The following is a 4863-nucleotide window of genomic DNA, read 5'->3' as shown; positions in this document are numbered from 1 at the left end:
GGGTCATTTGTCATAGAAATAATCCTGATTTATTCAGGGGCTAAGCCATCTATGTCAAAAGGTTTATTTGTGAATCAAAAGAGAAGATGATGTAACTGAAAATGTTTTTCTAAACTGCATGTGTCCGAATGACCATGAGTTATTAACCGAGGTGCTGAAGCAGGAACACACATTCCACACCAGTGATGAGTCAGTCCTGAAGAGTTGTTTGGAAGCGTGAATTCTTGCTCCCTGCATTTTCGGCTTATTGGAGGCAGACCTTTGGAGGAAGAGGCGTCTTTGCACTGGGGCACTACTTTCATAGATGACTTGTTCCGAGGTTGGTCATTTTATGCGAAGCTGTAGGACACAGAGGAAAGAGACCCAGCCTGTTTGGGCAAGCCCTTGCCTTGCTCTGAGCCTCTGAGTCTGACACTGAGCTGGGCTGGGTTGGACCTTCTCTCAGGCAGCTCCGGGCTTCGACTGGCTGTGGTTCTGAAATTCTCTGACCCTCTCCTGGGACAAGCAAGGTCTTCTCACCTCTGGAGTCAGCAGCACACAGCCGTTGCTGGGTTCTCTGGAGAAGTCACACATCAGAAACCACAACCCACACAGGAAAGAGACTCCTCTGAATCTGGCAGACACAGCAGGGCCAATCTCCATTTCCAACTCGGGGTCCCTTCATGCCTGACCCCCCAAACTCAAGTTCCCCATCTCCTTTGCCAGCAAGTGAGGTTATGTGGCACAGATCTGGGGAAGAAGGTGCTGGTGGAACTCAGCTGGAACTCAGACTGGAGGACACAACACATTCTGAAAGTGATGGGACAGAAAGATGGAAAGAGCCTGGCCTTCTGATGGCATTCCCCAGCAGCCAAGGGGCCTGGGCGACTTCACATCTACACCAGAAGATTCCAGAAGAATCCTCTTTTTTTTTTTTTTAATTTGTTTGTTTAAGCTTCTATGTTTGGGGCTTTGCTGTAGGTACCCAAATGCATTCCTAGTACCCTAGGTGAGCACCTGCCTGCAACCATTCTTTCTTAAATTCTTTCTGGTGTCCAGAACAAGCTTTCTTCACATGCAGGACCACACTGATTGAATCAAACTAATTGTTGTTAATTATTAATTAATATTAATTATTTCATACCAATACTAATATTGCTGAAGCTCCAATACTTTGGCTACCTGATGCAAAGAGCCGACTCATTGGAAAAGACCCTGATGCTGGGAAAGAGTGAGGGCAGGAGGAGAAGGGGACGACAGAGGATGAGACGGTTGGATGGCATCACCGACTCAGTGGACATGGGTTTGAGCAAACAACGGGAGATGATGAAGGACAGGGAAGTCTGGCCTGGCAGTCCATGGGATCGCAAAGAGTCACACACGACTGAGCGACTGAACAGTAACGAATGACAACAACAATAATAATTCAACCAGTAATGATCATTTACCAAGTATCTCTCAAGTGCAAGGGATGAGCTGAGCAGTCATATCTTCACAGTGCTCCCAGGAAATAGGTACTGTTACGGCCCTTATTTCCAGATGAGGAAACCGAGCCTCAGAAATGACACATGACTGGCTGCAATATTGAATATGGAAGCCGGATTCCATATCCAGTGCCGCCTGACTCTGAGACCCCATTTTCCTCCTTCAGCACGTCTAATTCAACAGGCTTAGTTATTTATTTTTAAAATATTTTCTTGAACCATTGTGGTTCAAATGTGGACCATTTTTTTAAAGTCTCTATTGAATTTGTTCCAATATGGCTTCTGTTTTATGTTTTGGCTTTTTGGTGGTGAAGTATGTGCGGTCCCAGCTCCCCAACCAGGGTTTGAACCTGCACCCCCTGCATTGGAAGGTGAAGTCTTAACCACTGGACCACCAGGGAAGGTTATTTAGTAAGTTGGGAAACTGAGGTCCAGGAGGGAGAAGAGTGACTTTCCCGGGGACCGCACCTTCTGGGCCTCCACTCCAGGGCTCTTTCTACGATATCCTGCTGCTCAGCTGAGACTTGATGGCCAGGTCAAGGGCTGGGGCCATGAGAGCTACTGAAGGTGCTGAGCAGTTAGGAGAGCATTTCACTACCACAGCAGGATCATGGAACCTGTTCCTCCTTCTTCAGTTCTGATGGAGAAGGAGAGGGATGCAGAGACTGACACTTTGCAACCCAGCAACCTCTGGAGCATTTATTGTACCTTCACAAGACAACGGCTTTTTCCCAGCCCCTCCAGCTCTTCCATCACAGGTGGTTGGGCCCCCAGATCCCAGGAGCTGATGTCTGATCCTCAAAGATTACTCATCAGGTGGCGCCAGCTGCCCAGTAGTGAGGTCCGTAGGACAGGGGACTTTGCAGTGGAAACTCCCCAGACGAGCCTGAGGACTCGCCACCCACCAACCTCCTGCTTGTTTATCTGCCTTCTCGGCCCTGCCTCGGCCTGGATGTGGATGTTTGTTTTAAAGAGTCAGGACTTGGGATCCAAGAGAGCCAGGGATGGGGTGCAGCAGGGAGTTACCTTGTCAGTTTGACAGCAAACAGACCAGGGAGGCTTCAATTCCAGCTCTGCCACCTACTAGTCCGTGGCCTTTAGCGGTCAGTTTTCCTGTTTATGAACATGGGGACAAGTAGAGAATCGATCTTAGGGAGATGTTATAATTATGAAGGAGACGTTACACCAAAACCCCTTAGCATGCCTGCCATACTGCATGATCGACGGAAATCTTTGCATCTCGGTTTCCTCTTTTGCATCATGGGGATAATGCTATTTTCCTCTCGGAGCGGCTGTGAGAATTTGGATGAGAGGAATGTAAAAACATTTTGTGATTCTCAGTTCTTAGCTTTTTGGCTGGACTCGGCTGCTTAAATTGGACTGCCTAGCCTCCCCCTGCCTCTGTGCCATCCAATTTCTGTCTCCTTTTAACTGACTCCAAACACTGGGTGGGACTGAGTCTTGAAACTTAACCCTTACTAGTTGTGCAACCTTGGGTAAGCCATGTCAGCTTTCTGGGCCTTGGTTTCTTTCCCTGTAAAATGAAGGTCATCGTTTTTCTGTAGGGCTGTTGGGAAATTGACACATGATAGCACATGTGAAATATGTGGTACTCTGCCTGGCTCACAGGAGGGACTTGAAATATTAACAATCATTATTATTACCACTGATGCCCAACCCCAGGTTGGCACTGAGCAGTTAAAGAGGAGGCAGAGAGTTTTGCATGACACCCTCCTGCTCAGGTAGGGAACGTTAGGGAGAGCAGATAATGAATTCCTGCAGGTAATGAAGGTTCCTGCTGGAGGCTGGTCATGCCTATAATATTTCTCAGAATCACTCACATCATCGTGTTTTGTCTTCACAATAACTCTTTGTTGTTCAGTTACTGAATTGTGTCTGACTCTGTGACCTCATTGACTGTAACGCCAGGCTTTCCTGCCCTTCACTATCTCCTACAGTTTACTCAAATTCATGTCCATTGAGTCAGCAATGCTATCTAACCATCTCATGCTCTGTCGCCCTCTTCTCCTCCCTTCAATCTTTCCCAGCATCAGGGTCTTTTCCAATGAGTTGGCTCTTTGCATCAGGTGGCCAAAGTATTGGAGCTTCAGCATCAGTCCTTCCAATGAATATTCAGGGTTGACTTTCTTTAGGATGGATTGGTTTGATCTCCTTGCAGTCCGAGGGGCTCTCAAGAGTCTTCCAGCACCACAATTCAAAAGCATCAATTCTTTGACGGTCAGCCTTCTTTATGGTCCAACTCTCACATCCATACATGACTACTGGAAAAACCATACCTTTGACTATATGGACCTTTGTTGGCAAAGTGACATCTCTGCTTTTTAATGTGGCCAGGCTGTCTAGGTTTGTTTTTCCTTCCAAGGAGCAAGAGTCTTGTAAGGTACAATAACTCTTACAAGAATGGAATTATGAACTCCATTTTACAGATGGGGAAACTGATGTCCAAGAAGGGCAGTTGGCTGCCTCAGGTCACCCTGAAAGCTCATGAGGAATGGGGAGGGGAGTCTGAAGAGATGTTGGGTTGATTCCAGAGCTTTCCCACCTGACTGAGAAGCTGACTCCGGAGGTGGGGCTGGGTGGGGCTGGGCCCCTGAGTGATTCAGGTAAGAGTCAGCTCTGGATTTCCAAATAGTGGGTGGGACCCAGGGAAAGGGACTCTCTTTCCCTGAAGCTCCGGTGCCAATCAATCACCGTGCTCTTGCCGCCTTCTCTCTCATCTTCCTCGCCCCCACACCTCCTTTCGGTGTGGTCCTGTCCCTGGGGGGCTGCCTGGCCACCCTATCTGCCATCCTGCCTGTGGTGTCTCCTTCACTGCATCCTTCACAAGACCTCGAGCTCCGGTCACACAGCCTGGCCACAGTGAGGGTGTAATCCTTCCACACCTCTTCTCAGAAACCATCTGATTTGCCCTTTACATCGTTCAAATGGGGAACCAGAGGCCCGGAGAGGTGCTGACACTTGTCTGAGGTCAAACTGGGGGAAGAGAACTTGAACTAGGATCTCTGACTCCCATGTTCTTTCTCTCAGTGCCATGGCCACACAAGTGCTGTTCCACTGAGTTCCGGAGGGTGGCTTGGGAGTGAGGAGTCAACAGGGGTACAGGCCTGGGAACCGGCTGTGCTCTTGGCCTGAAGGGAGGGAGGACCCGAGTGGAGATGGGGCTTCATCCAAGCTCTTCTTTCTTCATCACAGAAATCCCCCTTTTCTTTGGGCAACTGGACCCCTGAATCTCACCCTAATCCCATTCCTCTGGCTGATAGCCCAAGTTTCATGTCTCCTTGCCCCGTCTGGGTAGTTATCAGGGGCTCTGGATCTAGGTGGGGGATCCAGATGCCCCAGCACCCCAGGGCCCCAGGCCCTCTACCGGCTCTACTCCCTC

The sequence above is a fragment of the Bos mutus genome, chromosome 11, assembly GCF_027580195.1.
Source record: "Bos mutus isolate GX-2022 chromosome 11, NWIPB_WYAK_1.1, whole genome shotgun sequence".
NCBI lineage: Eukaryota > Metazoa > Chordata > Mammalia > Artiodactyla > Bovidae > Bos > Bos mutus.
This window is presented reverse-complemented; position numbering follows the sequence as displayed.